Source organism: Pseudophryne corroboree, chromosome 8 (assembly GCF_028390025.1).
Source record: "Pseudophryne corroboree isolate aPseCor3 chromosome 8, aPseCor3.hap2, whole genome shotgun sequence".
Classification (NCBI taxonomy): Eukaryota; Metazoa; Chordata; class Amphibia; order Anura; family Myobatrachidae; genus Pseudophryne; species Pseudophryne corroboree.
In genome coordinates this window covers 188982766-189007967 of record NC_086451.1, presented here as the reverse complement: position 1 = coordinate 189007967, position 25202 = coordinate 188982766, and the positions used below count along the sequence as shown (strand labels likewise).

At 40.1% G+C, this 25202-nt stretch overlaps 1 long non-coding RNA gene across 1 annotated transcript in view; it reads left to right on the top strand.

Moving 5' to 3' along the window:
- The window catches only part of LOC134947594 (uncharacterized), a 69921-nt gene that overhangs the window by 41683 nt on the left and 3036 nt on the right, over positions 1-25202 (top strand). The window contains exon 3 of the long non-coding RNA XR_010182642.1: positions 24472-24522. This is a non-coding gene — a long non-coding RNA (uncharacterized LOC134947594). The remainder of the gene's footprint in view (positions 1-24471; positions 24523-25202) is intronic.

Below are 25202 nucleotides of genomic sequence, written 5' to 3'. Positions count from 1 at the left end.
AACAACATCTCAACACTCTTACTGGGGACAAAACCATCAATTGGCTAGATAAATTAAAGAATCAGATCGAATCCTATCGAACCGAGTTAGTCAAGTTCAAGAAAGACAAATGAAAGAAAGTTCAAGCTGGCTATGAACAACACCGCGTCTACACTTGGTTATCAAGCAACGCAGCCCCCACCGTTCAGAACAGGGGCAGAGGCTCGCGCAGACAGCGGACTTATAACACACATCGCAGCACGTCGGCCAGTGAAACCGATGACATCCCTACACCTGACCACACTTTTTCCTCCCAGGGGGCCCCTTTAGGGGCAATCACCAGGGCAGTGGCGTCCGGCAGAAGAAAACACCCACCCGCAGGGGCGGGCAGTCGAGGCGGCAAACGGGGCGGACGTACTCCAAGATCGACTCGGATGTAATCTTCAATCTGTCCTCAGTGACTCTCTCTGCGGCAGAAACAGCTGTCTTATCCAAAGGACTGGCGTACGTCCCCACCAAGTCCCCGGACAAGTTTAAATGGAAGGTAGAGACGTTTAAATTTAACAGATCACTTAAGCTCTGGGAACACTTTGACAAAACCACAGTACATCCATCTAAACCAAGCTTACAACCACAGATTAGGAGACTAGGTGCTGCCTCCAAATTTGACCCCGTATCCACCAATCCATCCATCAAAACTTTTACACGCATGATGGACAGTTTGCAGGTTGCACCAGCCCCCCGGGCCAACAATAATTTAACAAGATAAGAACAGATGGCCCTCAAGTCCCTACAGGAGAGAGAGGATATAATCGTGAGGGGAGCAGACAAGGGTGGCGGGATTGTTGTTATGGACACGGACTTTTACATTGCAGAATGTGACCGATTATTAGCAGACAGTGACACGTATAGTGCACTGCCAGCAGATCCCACCAAGGAATACAAATCTGAGCTTGATGATATTTTAAGTACAGCACTGACCGAAGGGCTCATTACACAGGAAATATGTAACAAGTTGTGTTGCAGGTTCCTGGTAATACCCATATTTTATGCTATTCCTAAATTACATAAAGATGCCCCCCTGGTCGGCCTATCATATCCGCCAGGGGGTCACTATGTGAGGCACTAGCAATCTACCTCGATGTGTATTTACAGCCTTGCATCCAGGCCACTTTCACCCACTTGAAAGATTCCAATACCCTGCTGAGGAAGTTGGTTGCTTTTGGGCCCATCGATAACCATACTACGCTTAATACGTTAGACGTAACAAGTTTATATACGTGCATTCCGCATCAAGCGGGTCTATCTGCAGTAAGACATCTTATTACCAACAATCCACTATACACTGGGCCAGACATAGATTTATTTATCACAATATTGGAATTTACGTTAACACATAACTATTTTTTGTTCAATGGCCGGTTCTTTAACCAGAAGAAAGGATGTGCCATGGGGTCAGCGGTGGCTCCATCCTTGGCCAATGCATACATGTGGGAGATAGAACGTAATCTTTTCTTTGAAAATGTGTCAATTTCTAAACATATTTCATTATATTTCCGGTACATAGACGACCTACTTCTGTTTTGGACACACGAACCCCAAAAATTGTGTACCCTAATTGAGGAACACAATGAGTCAGCTAGTCCGGTTAAGTTTACCCTTAATTCACATGCTAATGAAATCTGTTTTTTGGATATCAAAATTATGTTCCGTGATGGTAAGATCCTGACGGCACTTTATAGTAAGCCCACAGATCGTAACACTTTGTTACGTTACGACAGTTTCCACCCAAGACCCTTGGTAAAGGGTCTCCCGTACTCACAGTTTCTCAGAGTTCGCAGAATCACAAGCGAACCTGACGACCTCGAAAGACAGTTAGAATCCATGTCAGAAAAATTCCGTTAGAGGGGTTACCCTAACGACATTCTTAAACAGGCACGTAAAAAGGTCATGGCCCAAAGTAGAAGCGAGGTACTGAGGGGTGAGAGCCCTAAAGTAAACAGTGATAAAAAAACTTGGGTCAATGAGTTCAATACCACCAGCTCTAGGACCAATAAGCGCATTAAACAAATGTGGCCAATGATTAGCACAGACCATGGCTTATCGTCCCTAAAACATACTAAAATAATGCCCTGTTACACACGCAGTGCCAATATTAAGGACCTTGTGGTCAAAAATGATGTCACGGGTTTTAAAACAGCCACGACAGCCACACATTTTGTGAGAGGCAAGCCAGGTTGTTTCAAATGTCTAGGCTGCACTACGTGCAGCTACATGCTGACGGGAGACTTTATTCTACATCCACATACAGGGAGAAAAATTAGCATCTCATGGCCCTTGACCTGTAGTTCTTCATTTGTAATATATGTGCTGGTTTGTCCATGCAGCCTGTATTATGTGGGTAAGACACAATGCCTTTTCAAGGAACGGATGGCCTAACACAGATCTGCCATTAGGGCCGCCCTTAACACCGGCAAAAGCGACCAACCGGTCGCCCTCCACTTTACACAGATGCGCCATAATTTGGCAGCAATTCGATACAAAATTGTGGACCACATTCCTGTTTCCCCCCGAGGTGGAGACAGAGCGACTCAATTACTCCAACTGGAAGCCCGTTGGATTTTCAAATTAGATACCATTTATCCCAGAGGTCTAAATGAACAACTTAATTTACAGTGTTTCCTTTAAATTTTCTTTGCTCCAGAAGCCTGCCATTTTCGCTTTCTCACAACATATTCTAGAGCACTATGAAAAGCGAATAGCTAGAGTATTTTTGAAGTAATACTCTTCCTTGATTGTAGACACATTAGGTCTCCTTTTGCATGTCCAGGCTGCCATCAGTATATATGTTAAGCATTAATCACATATTTTGCACATTGTGCGATGTCTATTATATTTGATTATTACAGGATACCCATTTAGTTCTGTTATGGCAGGATTATCTTTGATCTACTAGTGGTCATACAGGGCTGATGTCAGCAGGCAACCATTTTAAATATGTATAGTCATTTTTTCATGTTTTCTACTGTCTAGATGATCACGTGTAGCGGGATGACGCTACTTCCGTGCGCCGCATGCCACACGCTACCGGAAGTGCGGGCTCCACACACTGGACGGCGCGGACGCGGCTGGAGACGCAGGGTCCCGGGATAGGTAAGGTATTTAAGTTGTTTTCTTTGTATCATCACTAGTTTGCAGCTTCCTGAGGAAGGGGGCCCGTCCCCCGAAACGTTGACAATAAATGCAACATTTGCTTTGATTTGCCTCGGTGTGAAAGACTCTGAGTGCCGCCGTTACCGTCTTCTCTGTGTATATATATATATATATATCATCAGTGATATGTATGTGTGAGTGAATGAATAAGATTTATCAAGTGCAATGCATCACATCAGTATGATAGAGTGTCCTAACTTAAAAACAAATATGAATTGTTTGACCAAGGTGAACTAAAAAAAATATATATATATTAACTGCATCCAATAAGAAATATATAAAATAATATAAATCGTGAACACGAAATGGTGAAAGAGAAAATCCAAACCCACTGGTTATAACCACATATGTATGCATAAATTTGTTGAGTGATTGTTGAAGTGAAGCGTGTCTATAGTGATACTGAGTATGAGGTGTGAGAGAAAATGCATGTCCCCAGACTATATAATGAAATATAATCAGTCTGAACTTTATTTATAAATTGTGTGAGAAATAGTGATGGTAATATGTGATATACACCTCTGACAGTGAGAGAGAGAAGAAATGGAAAATAAATAAATAAATATATTAATTATGATTTTTTTCCCCATTTGCATGAGTATTTAATGTCTAGACATTGTATTTTTCCGAATAACTGAATCTCTGACACTATATTATACATCTTAATAGTGGATATTTATATAAATAAATAATCATAATAAGTATAGTGAGTATAATTAATCTAATGATAAATTTGATATGTATAGTAGTATCTTATTGTTATAGTTCTTCCAATAAAATTCTTATATGATAGGTAAGTATTATATGGCTAATAATTCATTGTAAGTATAGTCAATATCACAATGAATATGATTAGTTTAGTAGTGGGTATGGTAAGTATAATAGTGCATTGTTGCTATAATGCTTCAAAAAAAAAACCTCTTACATAATGGAAGGGTTCAGATAACAATACTGGCTTATTCACCTATCATGCCCCATATGCTGTACATTGCCATCCTACACTCCCCACATGAAATGCAACCCCCTGTTCCATATTACGGAACCGGGGAAAGGACCAAATGATCTCGTGAACCACAGGTAAGTATTGATTTTGAATATAGTAAGTGGGATACCCCAATCATCTATGGTAAGTAACCTAATTAATGTTATTGATAAACAACATTTAATGGATAGAGGTAACCCTTGGACCAGGGATATATCCTTCTAGTAATTGGCATAACTTAGTGTCCAATTGTTTGAATATAGGATTAGTAACCATATACATCCTGGTCCAATATATATTCTGATATTGATAGTGGAGTGTGAGTAGATAGCAATATAATTACCCTATATATAGGAGGGAAGATGGAAAATGTCTCTTCCTATTGACAATAAACTGAGTATTGATCCTATAAAGTACACATGAGTCAGATAAATGCAGAATAATGAATCTTTTCATTAAGTCCAGAGGGAGTCAGAGAATCCAATAAGAAAATGTATCTAGATTCCTTCTTTAACAATTCCTTGGTGATGTTCCCACCTCTGATTCCCAATTCAATGTGCTCCAAACCAAAAATTTTCATTTTTTTATGATCACTGTCATGGGATCTTAAAAAGTGTCTTGCCACGCTGGTAATTTTTTTCTCTTTAAAATGTCTCATATGTAATACTGTCTTTGTGTTCAGCGGACATTAGTGTAATTATATACACACTGCTGTCAATCTATAAACAGGGGCACGATCCTCTGGTACTTATACAAACTGTAACTCGTTTAAACACGGCTAGCAACAGTGAAGTGCTATCAATATGTCCTGCATGGACACAATTTAACACTGTGTAGTACAAGAGACAACCACTGCTAAAATTATATATAATACCAACTCATATATGCAGTGCAGAAATTTGGGGTGTATATGTTCCCTGTACACTTGTTAAATATCTCTATGTATTAGGAATAATATATCATGAGCATGGCCAGTGGATATTAATCACTGCTGCGAGTTATCACATGGATATAATCCAATACAGTGTAACAGAACAACCTATCACTGTGAACACCATATGGGAAATACTAAACCCATCTTCTCTGCACATTTATTTATGCATTATTAATAGCAGTAGTGGGTATCAGAGGTTGCTGAGATCTATATAACAGACAGTTTTGAACACAGGGCAGTAAGACTGCTTACCAAGGCACACCCCCATTAGTTCTCTTTAACACCTAGGCTATTTACATAATATTATACCAGCATTTCGGCATTGTATGACAGTCTAGGAGTTCAGGCATGAGTTACATACTTAGCAACATTGTCTCACTCCTTGAAAACAGAAGATGAACTGTCCCAAGGCGCATATCAGACTTATGCAGCTAAATACAAACAAAGGGACCACCAATGTCCTAGAATGGAGACAAAAAATACAAAAAGAATGTATCAAAGCGCTCAGTCCTGTATCAACATAAATGTCCCATGCAAAAAACCTTTTTCGGAAGTGGTATCTTCTACAGGTCACCGAACCTCTTGTAGGAGATGTATAAATCCTTAATCGTCAGTCCATATGATTCCTTTCAGTGATGGATGTACCTCAGGACAAACCAAATGGGAATGATATGGTGTAGTAGGTTTATATAAAAATGGTAACACCCATGTGCAGACAAGGATGGTGATAATTTTGCGTACCAAAACTCACACTCGTTTAGAGGAAGTGACTCCCATAAAGGTATCTTTAGCCACCAATCTCGGACACCATGAGTGAATCAATCGTACAAACTCCTTTCACCAATGATCTCAAATATTATGACGTACCGTACTCACATAATCGATAGTGAGTACACTCCTATAAAGGTATCTTTTGGTCACCAGTATCCCAGAGTATCTTCTGCGTATCACCCCACTTCTTATAAATGATGTATCCTTATTCCACAATCCTTATGATCCCCTCCGATGAAAAATGAACCTCAGGACAAATCAGATATGAATAATATGGTGTAGTATGTCTACTTTAGAGTGATGACACCCATGTGAAAATGTGAGAAGGGGGGGAGATATTTTTCGTACCAAGACTCACACTAATTGGAAGTAAGTGACTCCTATAAAGGTTTCTTTAGCCACCGATTTCCAATACCGTGAATGATCTAACCGTGCGGACACCTTCATGCATAAATCCCAATAGGATGACGTACCGTACTCACACAATGTGCAGCGAATGCGTTCCCATAAAGGTATCTTTAGCCACCAATATTCAGTCGTATGTGTGGGATCCCCAAAACTCCCCTCCAAATTATTCAACAGGTGCGGAACATACCATACTCACATAACACATAACAGTTGTACTCATATAGCGGTTTCTTTGGTTTTCTTCTAGGGCAATGTGACGTATATTGATTCTCCCAAATGGGGCAATTATGACCCAAAAAAAACCCAAAATGGCACTCTTAAAATCCATAAAATTTATTAATAAACAATTACTAAAAACTTGGGATAACAGAGGGCAGATGAAAAAACAGTGTACCTGAGAGGCAATCTCGGCCGTGAATACCAGACAGGAATAACTGAACCGTCTGTGCCCAAATATAAGATAATGATCAGCAGCACTCCTGGACCGAATATTGGTGGCTAAAGATACCTTTATGGGAACGCATTCGCTGCACATTGTGTGAGTACGGTACGTCATCCTATTGGGATTTATGCATGAAGGTGTCCGCACGGTTAGATCATTCACGGTATTGGAAATCGGTGGCTAAAGAAACCTTTATAGGAGTCACTTACTTCCAATTAGTGTGAGTCTTGGTACGAAAAATATCTCCCCCCCTTCTCACATTTTCACATGGGTGTCATCACTCTAAAGTAGACATACTACACCATATTATTCATATCTGATTTGTCCTGAGGTTCATTTTTCATCGGAGGGGATCATAAGGATTGTGGAATAAGGATACATCATTTATAAGAAGTGGGGTGATACGCAGAAAATACTCTGGGATACTGGTGACCAAAAGATACCTTTATAGGAGTGTACTCACTATCGATTATGTGAGTACGGTACGTCATAATATTTGAGATCATTGGTGAAAGGAGTTTGTACGATTGATTCACTCATGGTGTCCGAGATTGGTGGCTAAATATACCTTTATGGGAGTCACTTCCTCTAAACGAGTGTGAGTTTTGGTACGCAAAATTATCACCATCCTTGTCTGCACATGGGTGTTACCATTTTTATATAAACCTACTACACCATATCATTCCCATTTGGTTTGTTCTGAGGTACATCCATCACTGAAAGGAATCATATGGACTGACGATTAAGGATTTATACATCTCCTACAAGAGGTTCGGTGACCTGTAGAAGATACCACTTCCGAAAAAGGTTTTTTGCATGGGACATTTATGTTGATACAGGACTGAGCGCTTTGATACATTCTTTTTGTATTTTTTGTCTCACTCCTTAATTCATAACATTAGAATCAATTTACCATATTTACAGCCTTAAGGGCAGGAGTGGAGATTTATTGTTGCATATTTCTAGAACATGGTTACAATTTGATGTAACAATTTGTGCCTCAAAGGGAGGACAACATATGGTCCTCTGTCACAATATTTGGGCTCCAGTTAATAAGAAAATTGCAGGTCTCATATGAACATAGCACTGATACAGTGCTGCATAAATATATGTATGTGAGTGCACAATTGAAATAAATACAAGAAAACATATGAAGGGAAAAACACATTAGCTTTGTTTTTAAATCTTTATTCACATTTTGTTTAATTTCTGTCACCCTTAACTTTTTTCTTTTTCTATGAATTTTAATATTTTGCTCTATTCTTAATAAAGGACATTGAAGTCCCATATAAATATATAACATAAAAAAAACCTCTACATTGATTTAGGTCATTGGACATTTAAGCCTTTATTTGATATTGCTGCTGTGGATATACATGTTTCACAATAACAATCATATTACAATTTATCAGTTGGATGAGTGCACCTTAAATTTGATCTGGTTTCTTTCCCTTTTCCCCTTCCTATGGGGATTTGATTTTATATCCTTGTTTAAACCAGTTGGTAGCACTTTTGTGAGCCTTCAAATCTTTTCTCATATATATATATATATATATATATATATATATATCCATAGAAATGTCCGCACTCACGTCCAAAAAATCATCACCATGGGGTGCTGCTCATGATAACCCCGAAAGGGTTTCACATATACCAGGTGTGTTGGAAAATCCAACAGAGGGCACTCACCAGTCCATAAGAGTATAAAGGTTTATTGATACATTATAATCACCAATAGTGTGTCGACGTTTCGGCCCCTAGGGCCTTTCTCAGGACAATCAATGGAGACATCCAAACAGCATGCCAATTGCACACATACTGACACTGCCTGCCGGGTCCCCTTATATAGCCCATCAAATATCAATCAACAATGTAATCAACCCAAATAGGATACCTGCAGTGTGATTCAAAACCCCCCCCCGTTATGTATATAATATAACATCCTGGACTTACAGAGCAAGCAAGAATCAAAATGCATATCACCGAAATAGGTACCATTATTCAAACACAGGAGACAGCTGTGAACGCTGCGCCGCGCGTCCGGAGCTACCGGAAATACGTCATCCGTATCGCGCGTTACCATGGCTACAGAGTTAAATCCATACGCGTTAGCACATCACTAAAATGTGCGCCGCGCTACCATGGTTACCGGTGACGCGTATGGATTTAACTCTGTAGCCATGGTAACGCGCGATACGGATGACGTATTTCCGGTAGCTCCGGACGCGCGGCGCAGCGTTCACAGCTGTCTCCTGTGTTTGAATAATGGTACCTATTTCGGTGATATGCATTTTGATTCTTGCTTGCTCTGTGAGTCCAGGATGTTATATTATATACATAACGGGGGGGGGGGGGGGGGGGTTTGAATCACACTGCAGGTATCCTATTTGGGTTGATTACATTGTTGATTGATATTTGATGGGCTATATAAGGGGACCCGGCAGGCAGTGTCAGTATGTGTGCAATTGGCATGCTGTTTGGATGTCTCCATTGATTGTCCTGAGAAAGGCCCTAGGGGCCGAAACGTCGACACACTATTGGTGATTATAATGTATCAATAAACCTTTATACTCTTATGGACTGGTGAGTGCCCTCTGTTGGATTTTCCAACACACCTGGTATATATATATATATATATATATATATATGTGTGTGTGTGTGAATCCCTAAAATAGGGTTAAATTAGATATGATGAAAGGCACCCCAACTTTGTGATTCATATTATAACTTACATATCTCGGTGCGGGTTACCCTCCAGATCTGGTGGGAGCTTTTTTGCTTGACCAATGTTGGAACCTCTAGATTTGCTATAGAGTTGGTCATCGAACCCCTCTTTTCTTACCCAGTACGAGACCATATTAGATTCTTGTTAATCTCACACGTATAGACATATAACTCTGTATATATCCTGTGAATTAATATTTTAACGGCACCATGGCTGGATTTAGTTCAAGTAAAGACCTAGGCAGCAGGCGTGATAAATGGAATAATGATCAAAATACCCTTTTTGGAGAAGAGAGTTTAAATGCAAAATCTCATGGGTGGGCAGAAGATCTGATTGAGCTTAAAAATTTGATGTACAAACAGACAAAGGTTTATTGGAATAAGACCACCTTTGATAATTATCTTAAATTTGAAATGACCCCTAGGGGACTCAGACCTAAGCTCTTTCCATCTTTTGATTTAGAGGATGACCTTAAAAAGGAATGGTAAACGGAATTACTCAGATGTTCTAAAAATTTGATTGAAATCCTTATCAAACATGATACCAGACTCCTGAATCAATACACAACAGCAATTGATATACTGGGTGAAAAACTGAAATTATATGAGAAGGAGGATGATTTTCAACAGACATATGAGAAATATGTGTCTGACCTTGACCGGTTTGAGAAAGATCTGATGGAACGCAAATGAGGGAAATTCATTCGGGACAAAAACAATTACATCAATAACACGGTTTATAAATGGAACACCAGACCAAAAAGGAAAGAATCTGGCAACATAGCTAACTACAGTTCCTCTGAACTTGAATCGTCAGAAGGAGAAGGTGCCAATGCAGCCACTCCATCCAGATGGCAAAGGGCCAATTTTTTAGGATTTTGCCAAAGGATAAGGGAAAACGATATAGGCAACTCCAACCCAATAAGATCAGAAGAGGAGGAAAGAAATGGAAAAAGATAAAAGAACAAAGGGGAATGGGAGAAAAGACCCCAACGGACCAAACGCCCATACAGGAGGACGTGAACCAGGAGAATTTCCAGGTCATCAACCTCACACAGCGCAATTTAAGCCCCATACATATTAAAATTATTTCCAAAGGTCTCAGTTTTTCCCCAGAAAAGAACATGGACAGGTTTGAAATACAGAAAGATTTACAACTGTTTGCCAGAAAAATCCTTTAAAAAAAAATTCCACAGCAATAGGGAAAAGGGTCAACAACATGAGGACCAGTCCATAATAAATCCAGCGTGGAATGATGAAGAAATTGACGCCCTCAGGATCTTACAGGAACTGGCTGATGAAGATGAGGAACCCAATATGAACATTACCAACCCTCAAAGACCGATTTTACGCAAAAAATCTACTTTCTTCCCAAACCCACAGATATGCCCACAAATTCAGATTTTTACAGAGTTAGTATCTAAAGAACTGGATACGATATATATGAAAAGAAATTTCAGAAAAAGCAATTTCACTGAGCAGGGCCGAAACTAGGGGGGGGCTAGGGGGGCAGGCGACCTGGGCGCCAGATTGGAGGGGGCGCCGAGACCCCCTAACACCCGCCGCGGTACATACTTTTAAACCCCCTTCTCCCGAGTGCCCAGCTCGGGGGGCGGGGTTTCGCGGAATGACGCGATTGCGTCGTGACGTCACGGCGCAAACGCGTCATTCCACGAAACCCCGCCGGAGGAGGGAGAAGGGGGAGCCCGGAGCCGCGCAGACGAGGAGGGAGAGGCGGCTGAAGAGCGGCGAGAACCGCTTCAAATGTAAGTCAGCCCCTCTCCCTTCCTCTCTCTCTCTCTCCCTCCACCACCTGCCGCAATGTGTAAAATGGGGACTTGTGCCTGCCGCTATGTGTAAAATGGGGACCTGTGCCTGCCGCTATGTGTAAAATGGGGACCTGTGCCTGCCGCTATGTGTAAAATGGGGACACTTGCCAGCGTACTGTGTAAAATGGGGACCTGTGCCTGCCGCTATGTGTAAAATGGGGACACTTGCCAGCGTACTGTGTAAAATGGGGACCTGTGCCTGCCGCAATGTGTAAAATGGGGACACTTGCCAGCGTACTGTGTAAAATGGGGACCTGTGCCTGCCGCTATGTGTAAAATGGGGACACTTGCCAGCGTACTGTGTAAAATGGGGACCTGTGCCTGCCGCTATGTGTAAAATGGGGACACTTGCCAGCGTACTGTGTAAAATGGGGACCTGTGCCTGCCGCAATGTGTAAAATGGGGACACTTGCCAGCGTACTGTGTAAAATGGGGACCTGTGCCTGCCGCTATGTGTAAAATGGGGACACTTGCCAGCGTACTGTGTAAAATGGGGACCTGTGCCTGCCGCAATGTGTAAAATGGGGACCTGTGCCTGCCGCAATGTGTAAAATGGGGACACTTGCCAGCGTACTGTGTAAATTGGGGACCTGTGCCTGCCGCTATGTGTAAAATGGGGACACTTGCCAGCGTACTGTGTAAAATGGGGACCTGTGCCTGCCGCAATGTGTAAAATGGGGACACTTTTTCCTGCCGCAATGTGTAAAATGGGGACACTTTTTCCTGCCGCAATGTGTAAAATGGGGACACCTGTCAGCCGCAATGTGTAAAATGGGGAATGGGGACACTTGCCTGTCGTACTGTGTAAAATGGGGACACTTTTTCCTGGAAATGAAATGTATGTTAGAAAAGGCAGTTTCTCAGGTAAAAAAGTTCTGAAAGAGATATATATATATATATATATATAATATTTTTATTCATTTATTTTTGTTATTTTATTATTTTTATTTATTTATTGTAAAATATTTTTATTTTATTTTTGCGGGGGGGGGGGGGGGTGTCAAATGACTACCTTGCCCCGGGTGACAAAAATCCTAGTTTCGGCCCTGCACTGAGGAGGAATGCAAGGCTGTAAGAGAGATCAATACATGGGAGGATACCATAATCAAGCCCTCCGATAAGGGGGGCAACATCGTTTTATGGGAAAAAGAGATGTACCTCAAAGAAGCATACCGCCAACTTGCTGATACATCTACATATAAAAGACTCTGGTTTAACCCCACAGCCAATTTCCTTAAATTTTATGAGGAACTTATTAAGGGAGCTTTGCATGATGGAACCATCAATAAAGGTGACTATGATTTTCTTAAAGTATCTGACCCAAAAACCTCCACACTGTACTTACTACCCAAAGTGCATAAGAACAGCACATGCCCACCAGGAAGACCTATTGTTTTGATCATCGAAAGCATCACGGAAAAAGGCAGCATGTTTGTAGATAGGAACCTACGTAAATTCGTAGAGGAACTTCCATCGTACGTACGGGATACTATGGATATCCTTAACAAATTGGAAGGAGTAACTCTCTCATCCGACACTTGGTTATGTACATGTGATGTTGAATCCTTGTACACAAGTATTAGTCACAATAATGGAATTAAAGCAGTGCAATATTTCCTTGATATGAGTGTACATCAACATTTCAATAACTTCCTTATACAACTTTTAGAATTCGTTCTAACAAGAAACTTCTTCACCTTTGATGACAAATATTTCCTCCAAGTACGGGGGACTGCGATGGGCAGCACTTGTGCGCCCACGTATGCCAACCTGTACTCTGGGTGGTGGGAAAAGGAACTTGTATTTAATGTACCCAATGAAAAATATACAGAGCATATCATCGGGTGGCATAGGTATATAGACGATATTCTAAACCTGTGGGAAGGTGAACGTGATTTACTTGAAGAATTCATTCTATTACTCAATGATAACAGTCTAGGTCTCAAACTCACATCAGACATAAATTCGAATGAGATCAACTTCTTGGATTTGAAGATCTCCAAAACGACTGATGGAGAAATCGACACTGATATCTTCCGTAAAACAACGGCTACAAATAGTATTCTGCACTATAGTAGCTCTCATTTTCCAGCTACTTTAAAAGCTATCCCGAAAGGAGAGTATATTCGAACCAGAAGAAACTGCTCTGATGATGAAACTTACAGAAAAAGTTAAAGAAAGGCTAGAAAAGAGGGGCTATAAGAAACAGATTCTACAAAAGGCTTATAATTCCACAAATCAAACATCTAGGAGCTCTGTGCTTATTCCAAAGATGAGATCAACTGATATGAGCCAGATAAGATTCGTGGGCACATATTGCAAAGAGTGGAAATATATCAATATGGCACTGCAGAAGTACAGATACATATTAAACACAGATGAAGATCTGAAAAAAGAATTTGAGAATAACATCAAGATTAGCTGGAGAAAATCACAGAATTTACGTGACAACATGGTAAAAAGTCATTTTACCAAACATCAGAAAAGGAAGTCACCTATGGTGGGCTGTTATCCCTGTGGTAAATGCTCAGCATGTCAACATATTAATATTACACAGGAATTTAAAGACAGATATCAGAACAAGATGAAAATTAAAAGTTTCATCAACTGTCTAACACAGGGAGTAATCTACTATCTTATATGTCCATGTGGATATAAATATGTCGGTATGACAAAAAGACTCTTCAAGAAACGCATTTTAGAACACGCATATACCATCAAAAATGCACGAAGAGATCTGGACAACATGAAAAAAAATTACCAGCGTGGCAAGACATTTTCCATCTTCCCTCCTATATATAGGGTAATTATATTGCTATCTACTCACACTCCACTATCAATATCAGAATATATATTGGACCAGGATGTATATGGTTACTAATCCTATATTCAAACAATTGGACACTAAGTTATGCCAATTACTAGAAGGATATATCCCTGGTCCAAGGGTTCCCTCTATCCATTAAATGTTGTTTATCAATAACATTAATTAGGTTACTTACCATAGATGATTGGGGTATCCCACTTACTATATTCAAAATCAATATTTACCTGTGGTTCACGAGATCATTTGGTCCTTTCCCCGGTTCCGTAATATGGAACATGGGGTTGCATTTCATGTGGGGAGTGTAGGATGGCAATGTACAGCATATGGGGCATGATAGGTGAATAAGCCAGTATTGTTATCTGGACCCTTCCATTATGTAAGAGGTTTTTTTTTTGAAGCATTATAACAACAATGCATGCACTATTATACTTACCATACCCACTACTAAACTAATCATATTCATTGTGATATTGACTATACTTACAATGAATAATTACCCATATAATATTTACCTATCATATAAGAATTTTATTGGAAGAACTATAACAATAAGATACTACTATACATATCAAATTTATCATTAGATTAATTATACCTACACTTATACTCACAATACTTATTATGAATATTTATTTATATAAATATCCACTATTAAGATGTATAATATAGTGTCAGAGATTCAGTTATTCGGAAAAATACAATGTCTAGACATTAAATACTCATGCAAAGGGGAAAAAAATCATAATTAATATATTTATTTATTTATTTTTATTTCATTTTTTTTTTCTTCATTTCTTCTCTCTCTCACTGTCAGAGGTGTATATCACATATTACCATCACTATTTCTCACACAATTTATAAATAAAGTTCAGACTGATTATATTGCATTATATAGTCTGGGGACATGCATTTTCTCTCACACCTCATACTCCGTATCACTATAGACACGCTTCACTTCAACAATCACTTAACAAATTTATGCATACATATGTGGTTATAACCAGTGGGTTTTGATTTTCTCTTTCACCATTTCGTGTTCACGATTTATATTATTTTATATATTTCTTATTGGATGTAACAAAAAATGTTGTTGTTTTTTTGCACTTGTACCCACATGCACGTTAATATAATTTTTTTATTTTTTAGTTCACCTTGGTCAAACAATTCATATTTGTTCTTAAGTTAGGACACTCTATCATGCTGATGTGATGCATTGCACTTGATAAATCTTATTCATTCAATCACACATATATATCACTGATGATATATATATATATATATATATATATATATATATAATTTCTTTTACTTCTAGTATATATTAAATGTATTTTTATTTTTCAGTGCATTACATATATAATTAAGTAACACGGTAGAGTAGACTATAGCAATCACGAACGATCAGATTAGGTATAGATCCGTGTATAATTGATATTGTGCTCTATTACGGATCAGCAATCAATTCTAACATGAGGACACAGGAGTTGACATTAATAATTAATTATTAAACTCCAAGCATTCACTCTCAGCTGTAGAACTAATGCCGCGGCTGTGTGACTCAGCTGACGGCATTCACTAGCGCCTGATCCAGCGGGACAGGGATAAATGAATGATCAACGGTCATTTTTTTTTAAAGGATCTAACTGGGTGGGCATTAGTTGGCCAGCTTTTACACGCCCTATCACTGCCTTTCCTCCCCTATAAAACTATCAATTCCGGCGGGCGCCGTTTACTATAGTGCCCTGAGGAAGCTCAATAGGAGTGAAATGTGCATAGGCTTAAGCAATGTGTTCCCGCATTAATAATAAGACTCAAATGTGCTAATAGTATATGACATACATTCGAGACCTATAGTGTGTGATTAGGAGCCAAACATGCTTGTGTCACAGAGGAATCTTTGAACGCATATTATATCTACTGTTACTTCATCCATATGCTGCGGGATATATTTAATTAATATTAAACCAAAGAGACAACGTGGCGTTTGTGCCAGATATGGGATAAAATGAAGTAATCTCTCTTTAAAATGTCTCATATGTAATACTGTCTCTGTGTTCAGCGGACATTCAGTGTAATTATATACACACTGCTGTCAATCTATAAACAGGGGCACGATCCTCTGGTACTTATACAAACTGTAACTCATTTAAACACGACTAGCAACAGTGAAGTGCTATCAATATGTCCTGCATGGACACAATTTAACACTGTGTAGTACAAGAGACAACCACTGCTAAAATTATATATAATACCAACTCATATATGCAGTGCAGAAATTTGGGGTGTATATGTTCCCTGTACACTTGTTAAATATCTCTATGTATTAGGAATAATATATCATGAGCATGGCCAGTGGATATTAATCACTGCTGCGAGTTATCACATGGATATAATCCAATACAGTGTAACAGAACAACCTATCACTGTGAACACCATATGGGAAATACTAAACCCATCTTCTCTGCACATTTATTTATGCATTATTAATAGCAGTAGTGGGTATCAGAGGTTGCTGAGATCTATAAAACAGACAGTTTTGAACACAGGGCAGTGAGACTTCTTACCAAGGCACGCCCCCATTAGTTCTCTTTAACACCTAGGCTATTTACATAATATTATACCAGCATTTCGGCATTGTATGACAGTCTAGGAGTTCAGGCATGAGTTACATACTTAGCAACATTGTCTCACTCCTTAATTCATAACATCAGAATCAATTTACCATATTTACAGCCTTAAGGGCAGGAGTGGAGATTTATTGTTGCATATTTCTAGAACATGGTTACAATTTGATGTAACAATTTGTGCCTCAAAGGGAGGACAACATATGGTCCTCTGTCACAATATTTGGGCTCCAGTTAATAAGAAAATTGCAGGTCTCATATGAACATAGCACTGATACAGTGCTGCATAAATATATGTATGTGAGTGCACAATTGAAATAAATACAAGAAAACATATGAAGGGAAAAACACATTAGCTTTGTTTTTAAATCTTTATTCACATTTTGTTTAATTTCTGTCACCCTTAACTTTTTTCTTTTTCTATGAATTTTAATATTTCGCTCTATTCTTAATAAAGGACATTTAATGCCATATAAATATATAACATAAAAAAACCTCTACATTGATTTAGGTCATTGGACATTTAAGCCTTTATTTGATATTGCTGCTGTGGATATACATGTTTCACAATAACAATCATATAAAAATTTATCAGCTGGATGAGTGCACCTTAAATTTGATCTGGTTTCTTTCCCTTTTCCCCTTCCTATGGGGATTTGATTTTATATCCTTGTATAAACCAGTTGGTAGCACCTTTGTGAGCCTTCAAATCTTTTCTCATATATATATATATATATATATATATATGTGTGTGAATCCCTAAAATAGGGTTAAATTAGATATAATGAAAGGCACCCCAACTTTGTGATTCATATTATAACTTACATATCTCGGTGCGGGTTACCCTCCAGATCTGGTGGGAGCTTTTTTGCTTGACCAGTGTTGGAACTTCTAGATATGGGGTATATTTACTAAGCTCCCGATTTTGACCGATTTGGTGTTTTTTCTTCAAAGTGTCATCTCTGGAATTTACTGAGCTCAAATCACGGCAGTGATGAGGACATTCGTATTTTTTTGGAAGTCAAAGACAAAAAATACGAATGAATACACCATCGGTCAAACGCAGCTGTTTAGGTATACAACTCGGTAATTTAATATGCATTTCGCTAATTTCTCTACTGTGAAAGTGCATTAGCGGCCGTGAGAAAAAGCGATTCGTAAAAAAAGGCGTGAAAAAATAGACCTGCTTTTGAGAAGCGTGTTTACATGTGTTTCAAATTCGACATTAATCACACCTGCATTTTTTGTTCTTTAAATGGGACCCAAGCACATTTTTCACATCTCTTACTCTGAAATGGTTGCTGCCGTGTGTAGTACTGATTTCTTGTTTACTGTGGGATACCTGAGAGTGCTCCATCAGGCTACAATAAACTAGGGCCAGGAAACTGAACATGGTCAGCAGGTTGTCCAGGTTCCGCGGAGGCTGTGCAGGCCTCATTTTTTTAGTGGGCGTTTAAACTTAAACGCTTTGGCCGATGACCAGGTCATACAGATGTTCCAGCTAAATACAAACATCATTTTCCATTTGTATGACCTTGTCAAACTGGACCTAGACCCTGAGACAGCACGCTCTCGCTCTGTCTCAGGCCTGCACAAATTCCTGGCTGTGTTGCACTTTATGGCTACTGGCAGCTTTCAGGCTGTGACTGGTGATGTAATTGGTATCTCACAGCCCACCTTTTCTAAATATTTCAATCAGGTGAGTTAACACATACATACTCCTCTATGTCTAAGTTGTGCTTCTGTTATGTAATATAACACAGTTTTGTATTTTTTACAGGTCATGACACTCACCTTATATTTTGTAATGTCCACGCAGGTTTTGGATGCTTTGTATCCACACATAGATGCCTCTATCTGCTTCCCTACCCAGGAGTCGCAGTGGCATGCAGTCAGGGTATCTTTCTATGAGCTTGCTGGCATGCCCAATGTGCTGGGAGCCATAGATTGCACACACGTTGAGCTGAGACCACCTAGGGGCAGGCAATACATTTATACCAATAGACATCTGGCCCACTCCACTAATGTCCTTGTGGTTTGTGTTGGAAATCTAAAAATTATGAGTGTTGTTGCAGGTTACCCTGGCGGCTGCCGTGACTCCTTCATCCTCAGTCAGTCATCCCTCTTTGAGAAATGTGAGGCCAGACAAATGCCTGATGGATGGCTGCTGGGTATGTTAGAAATTTTTTTGTGTGTATGTGTGTTAACCTCAACATCGTTATTATGTTAGCTATTTTTTGCCTAAACCACATGTCCTAATGTTGGCAATATCTGTCTTTCAGGTTATGGGGGATATGGCTGCTTCTCTTGGGTTCTTACTCCATTGTCCCAACCTGATTCCCCTGCTGAACACAATTACAATAATGCACATAAGTCCACACGGAATGTGATAGAAATATGTTTTGGTGTGCTGAAATCTAGGCTTCGGTGACTGGATAAGTCTGCAGGACTTTTGTTGTATAGTCCCTCAAAGGTGACTAGGATTGTGTTCTGCTGCTGTTTTCTTCATAACATGTGTTTGTGTCAACATCTGCCACATGTTGAGGAGGAGGAGTATGATGTTGGTGATGAAGAAAACAGGCAGCAAGTAGAGGAGATAGAAACATCTGGCGACAGTGTGAGTACAGATGTAGGGAGGCAGGTAATGCAAGAACTGATTCAGCGTCATTTTACCAGTAAGTCTTAATTTTTCATAATCAATATTAGCTAACCCCAATCCTAAAATATATGTAGTTATGAATTCTGTTTGTGATGCGTTATTGTTTGATATTAGGCATGTTGTTTACAGTTAGTCAATAACATTTTCATCTTACACTGTCAGTCAATAACAAATTAAACATTACACATATAGCGTTTGAGTAATTTATTACCTTAAACACTTGAATTTAGTTTGTCACAATTCTATAATCTTTAAATATCTTGGAAAATACTGTATATTTTAATGCAGGCTTGCTCATTTCCTAGTTTTTTTTTTGCTGGGTGCAGAGGATTGTGCTGGCACATTGGGCCATGTTCTGCTGGATCGTCTAACTGGGGAGGTAACTGGGGTCTGGCTAGGTGTGGTTGTCCCTGAGCTTTGATGCTGGGATGCCAACACATTTATGTTTTGGCTCAGGTTGTTGAGGCTTGCTGTGAGTTGTGTGGTTGCGGCTGTGTTGTTGGAGATGATTCTGGACAGGCTTTCTGTGATTAATTGATTGTTCTGAATGATTTGAATGAGGGCTTGTTGATGGCGGTGTTGTTCATCCATTATTCGCTGAAAACTTGCTATCAGTTGGCTGTTGTCTGCTCTCATCTGCTCCATGGTATTGGCCACTCTGCCAAGTTGCTCAATCAATCTGCCTGAGTTTCTACTGAGTCTAGGTAGATGATGGGGCAGACTGGCAAGATATTGGCTGTGTGTGTTGAGACAGGCATAGTGTTGTGCCTGTTGTGTGGCCCAACTGGACCAAAACTCTGGTTCCATTTGTGGCTGGGGTGGTGTTGGGCTCAATTGGTGGGAGGGGGTTGTTTGGGGTAGTTGAGTTATGTCAGCCGGCGTGGTTGGCTGGTGATTATCAATCGTTTGCAGGTGAAATGTGAATGTTTGCTGCAAGTCAGTTTCCTACTGGGTATCCTGGGGCATGATGTCTGGATCTGTATGGGGTTGAAGACAGCCACGATTTAGTTACTGTTGGGCTTCTGGTTGGTTTCAGCTTTATGTCAACATGCATTACTTATTAATTTGCATTTTGTAAATTATAAATAGAGTGTGGGCTAAACTTAAAATATTATTGTACATTATTTTAGAAACATGTGGCTTCTTAGGTACCCCACTCATTACAACAATTTTTAAGGAAAATTTTGGACTATGAGCCTTACTTAATGTGCTAACACGTAGAACTATAACAAATAAAAATTACACCATTGACATATTATGTTTGAAGCTTCCTTTTGGCAAACAAACACAATCCAGTACATTAAATATGTTGAACAATACACTCATACATTGTTAAAGGCTGTCAGTCTTGGCCAGGAAACTTTTTCAAATATAGTGAAAATACATATATTAAAAAATATGGCGGTAAATTTACTAAGGTGGTAGATTTTTAGAACTGGTGATGTTGTCCATGGCAACCAATCTGATTCTACTTACCATTTATCTCGCTGCTTCAAGCAAATAATAGATATAATCTGATTGGTTGCTATGGGCAACATCACCAGTTCTAAAAATCTCCCACCGTACAAAATTTTCCCCATGGTTGGCAGGAGTGGGCACACCTATTTTGCGCATATAGTTAAGTTGAGATGTGAACCATGAAATAATGCTTACCATGGGGTCAAATTACTAAAATGGAAGTTATATGTAAGATGGGATGTTGTCCATAGCAACCAATCACATTGCAGGGATTATAATCGAGAAGGTGCTGTATTAATGTAACGTATAATATGATTGGTTGCTATGGTCAACATCACATCTTAAATAGAACTTCCATCTTAGTAACGTTACCCCCATGTGTTTGCTGGTGTGGATTAGTACAAGGATGAGTGTGTGTTTTTGGTCATGTTTTTTTGGTGTGCAAAAACACTGTGTAAAATGCATTTTTTTTTATGCTTACTCACCAGACAGCTGAGGGGATTGTGGTTCCTCGCTTTGTGGTCTGGCCAAAATGGCTTCTTGTGGCAGAGCCAACACAGTGGAGATGCGCCGTTGTGGTGGAGAGGATGCGGGTGTAGTTACCGCCTCAAGATGCCATTTTTTGCTAACCATCTTCTGGAGACTGGCAGACCCCATGTGAAGGTCGTCTGTGTGGAGTGTGGTGCGATGATGAAGTTCCTATGGGATAAAATAAACATTATAATTCTGTCTTTCTATGTGTTTGCAGAATATGTGTATACACAACATTCTTTCCTGCATCGCCAGCATCCGCATCTCTTGGCAGTGTGGTTTGTGTCCTGGCTGTGCTGGCTCTCTTTCGTACTGTAGAAATATGAAGTTTGTCCTTATGATCATTATATTGTGATTATATATTTAATCAAAAACCTTATTGTGATGTGGACATATGAAGAACATTATGAGAATTAACCAAAACTTTGGTTATGCTTTTCTGGCTGACTTCGCTGGGTGTGTATACTTTAATTCTGAACCAATTAGACCAACCAATCCATACAGTAAGGTGCAGAATTAACAATATTATGCAACTACAAAACCAACCGTGGATGTTTAACACAACAAGAATATTAGTCTGTAATTAAAAATTGTTTTGTGACAAAAAATAACTCACAACAACCAAATATATTTAAAAAAAAAACAAAAAGAAAAAAAGAATCAGCGGCACTAATCACATCATGCACACAAAGGCCTACCCAGAAAAACATACTATAACCATAAATACATTCAACTAAATGGACTACACATTCAGGAAAACACATGAGTCACACTTCATTTAAAGTTCCCCCCAAAAATGCAAAACAAAAGAAACGTAAAAAACAAATGATGCAGCAAAAGGGACAGGACAACTGCTAAGTTCACAATACAAAGGACAAAAACATAACTATTTCTGTACAAAACTTCATCACCAACACATTAGAACAATGAACCAACTTACAATCACAATTAGCAAGAATAAATTTCAGGCAACTAAGGACAAAGCACATATGTTAAAACAATATAAATCTTGTACAACAAACTCACCATCCTGCCTTGGACGATCCGAATCCTGGACATTAGTCGCACCAACCACTTCTGGCGGAATAAGGGGCCGCACAGGCTCCTCCCACTCCCGATACGACGCTCTGAAGGGATGGCCACCCCCTGTTTGTCTGGCTGACTTTGCCTCCTTGGCCATTTTAGCCTTGACACGGAGCTTGATGTCGTAGAATCGCTTACGACACGTGTCCTCGGTCCTCCTCACCCACGCCCTCACTATTAACTGCCGCTACTACCTTCCCCCACAGAACACTCTTCCTGCGTGAAGGAACCTTGGCAGCATCAGGCCCAAATAGCTGACGATGATGGGTCATCAGCTCCCGCACCAATGCAACATTCTCTGCATAGCTGAACTTCACATTGCGCCCAGTCTTTGTAGTGGTGCGTGGCTGTGGAGCCACGGCACCATCACTGTCACTCTCACTCGAGGCCGCAGCACCAACCTCCTCCCCCTCACTAACCTCCTCCACCTCACTCACCTCCTCCCTCTCACTCACCTCCTCCACCTCACTCACCTCCTCCACCTCACTCACCTCTGCCACCTCACTCACCTCTGACTGGGACATATTCTGGACAAACAACAAATAACACTGCTAAAAAAAACACAAAACACACTCCTCCACTACCACTACACACCACAAATCAAACACACACACACACACACACACACACACACACACACACACACACACAATGACAATAGACAGAAAAAAAAATACAAAGACAAAAAACTAAACAAACTTTTAAATAACTACACAACAAGTAGGACAAGACTACTTATACACACAGTACAGCACTCAGCAATCGCTAAAAAACACCTCAAATCCTCCAAAAACTCCAAACAACTCTCCAACACAAAACACCACTCCCTCTCACCTCTCCACTAGCTAAACCCACGAGGTTCGGTCAGTTTGGGGCGGTTTTATAGTAATGAGCACAGACACTCCTCCATCAACAAACCAACCAATCACGGACGAGTGACAAAAACGAAAGTCAGAAAAAAAACGCGTCCGGGAATGGAAAAATACTGCCGCAAAAATCAAATGACGAATTTAAAAAAAAAAAAAAAAAACACGGCCGCAAAAACACAAAATCGCCCGCATTCTACCTTTGAAAAACACGAATAACATCAACATCGAAAAATGAAAATAATCAAAATACGACAACATAGTAAATGAAGCGTAAAAATTTCAAAAAGTTGCAAATTCACACATTCAATGCCAATCGTGATTCATCTCCCACCAAATCTACATAAATACAAATTTTAGTAAATATACCCCTATGTGTAAGTTATGCACTATGTGGATAAAATATCAGATATGTCTTTGTGGGTTTTCTATGCGTATGCTACCTTATTTACTCATACCACGCGCTAATACGCAGGGCTTCGCGATCCTATGTACACAGTGTGTGGGTATGCGCACGCATGGCAGAACAAGCACACGCACGGAGGCCACTCTGTGTGGTGTTTGCACGTGGTGGATGTGGGTATAATATTTTTGACTTCGACACCACTGACACCATTTTATGTACCACACTCAAAAATGCACCTTATAAATTATGCACCAGTGGAGGGCTGATGGTACTGCGTACCACCACCAAATTTCTTAATGGTACTCCGTACCACCCTACTTTTAGCACTGGGTACTATACAGTACTTAACAAACCATTGTTAGGGTGTTTGCATTTGGGATTTTTGCATTTGGGATGCCATCGTCGAGATACTGAGCGATACTGAGGGAGCCAGTAGGGTTAGGGTTAGGCTGTGGGCATGGGTGGTTAGGTTTAGGCAACACCAGGGGGGACTTAGGGTTAAGCACCAAGTGGGAGGTTTAGCTTGCCAGAGGTTAGGTTTTTGGTTAGGGGGGAGGGGGGTTGTATACTTAACAAACCCCTGTGGGGATTTTCACATTTCAGGATACTGAGCACCAGCATCTCGAATGCCGGCATCTCTTATGATATTTTATGATTTATTTTCATCCATTATTTACAGTACTGTATTTCATTGTTTTGTACAATAGCTTATGTTACAGTGTTATTTTTCCACAGTACCACATGCCCCATCCACCCAGGAGCCAGAACTGGACAGCTCCGGGAATGGTAATTATTATTTTTGTTACAGACACACTAGTTTCCTACAGTATTACTGTCATTTTTTAATCTCCTATATAATAGCCCTGAGACTCTGTGCCTGGACCTCTAACGCTGGGCGTGGCTAGGAGCTCTCATTGGGTTAGAAGCAGGTCTATCACAACCAGTCCACATCTGATTAGGCGAGAAATGCCCTCCCACAGAGGTTACTTCCAATGGGAGCCTCTGCCTTTAGCTGCTGTGTTTTCACAGAGCAGGATTAGCAATGGGACTGATGGAGCTCCAGCTCCAGGACCACACCCCAAAATAGTCTCACTGCATATGCAGCAACATACCCTCCAACAATTTACATATAAACATTGATACACATTCGAAAAGGGAGCGTGGTCACGGGTATGGTGGCGTGGCCATGCCCCTTTTCATATACTTTCAATGGAAACTTGGAGACTCAAAAAACGGTACAGACCATAACAAAAAGCTACTGTACCTGCCAAAAAGGTCCACCTGGAGGGTATGCACTGCATCAGCAGCAAGTCTATATGCTGTAGACACGGGGGAAAAAACATCCTTTCACTGCAGCATCCTATATCCTGCTGCCAGTCCGCCTGCCCCCTCTGCCATCAACAATCCCCACTCCCTAGCCGTGGCACAGGTGGAACAAAAGCTGCTGCAGCCACAGGCATAGATGT